The sequence below is a fragment of the Chrysochloris asiatica genome, unplaced genomic scaffold (assembly GCF_000296735.1).
Source record: "Chrysochloris asiatica unplaced genomic scaffold, ChrAsi1.0 scaffold00011, whole genome shotgun sequence".
NCBI lineage: Eukaryota > Metazoa > Chordata > Mammalia > Afrosoricida > Chrysochloridae > Chrysochloris > Chrysochloris asiatica.
This window is the reverse complement of record NW_006408529.1, coordinates 15233437-15234538: the sequence shown is the minus strand read 5'-3', so window position 1 is coordinate 15234538 and position 1102 is coordinate 15233437.

Sequence of the window (1102 nt, the reverse complement as noted above, 5' to 3'; positions counted from 1 at the left end):
TATTGTGGATTGAGTGAAAGTTTACAGGGCAGATAATCAGTTTTACATTCAACAAATCATACACCTTGTTTCATTACAATGATTATAATCCCCTGGGTGTATTCCCTTTTTTTTTTTTTTTTTAATGCTTTATTGTGAGTTATGTGATATTTTATTTACATGGGAGAGCATTAGCTTCACATTGATCCCATCGAATATAGTTTCCTTGCTATGGTTACAATCCCCTCCATGCATTGTCCACCAACCACAAGTTATACCCCATAAGCCTGCTCCCCAGTCGTCAGCACACAGCCCCTCTCCCTCTCTGGGTCCAAAGTCCCAGCCACTCCATCTCTCCACATCGTAGTCTCTGCCTCTATCTCAGGCATCACTGCTTCTCTGGGTGGTGTTCGGATCTCCACTCTTCTCCCTTGATAGTCCCAGGGACCTTTGCGCCTAGACTGCAAAGTTAATCCCTCTCCTCCCTTTGCTACAAAATATCTACCTTTACATTTCCAGCCCGTACGATCAGTCCTAATAACAATTATTCACCATTGTATCACAAGAAACCTATCCACATCTCCTTTCCTTGGCCCTGCCTAGACAGATTGGGTACTACTCAGTGGAGATTCTACCTTGCTCCACACTCTCTGGATCTAGGTTCCCTCTTGAAAGCTTGTAAGCCAATCACTTATTGCCTCTGTAGCCCCCCGCCCCCCCCCAATTCTGGGTAGCCAATGTCCAAGTTGCTCATCCCTGTCCTCTCCGTGTGTGTGGAGGGGGTGGGAATGATCCTTGCTGGGAAGATTTGTGCCCTCTTTTGGGCTACTGCTTCCACAGGTGTAGGTCAAGTTCATCAAATTGTATCAGATTATTCTTTTTTTTTTCCCTCTTCTTTCTTCTTCTGATTGAGCTCTGATCATCCAGACATTGAAGCCAGGTCAAGTGGGTATTGTGTGCAAGTGTGGGTGTTCTTATGCATATGCCCTCTCTTCTTATCAGCTGGACACTTCACTCTCCACTCTAATCCTCTGTGGCTATGTCACTGACTCTGGGCCCAAGAGTCCCCAGGTCTTGCCACATCACTGGCCAGCCAGGTCTCCAGCCGGGTTCACCAGAGTCT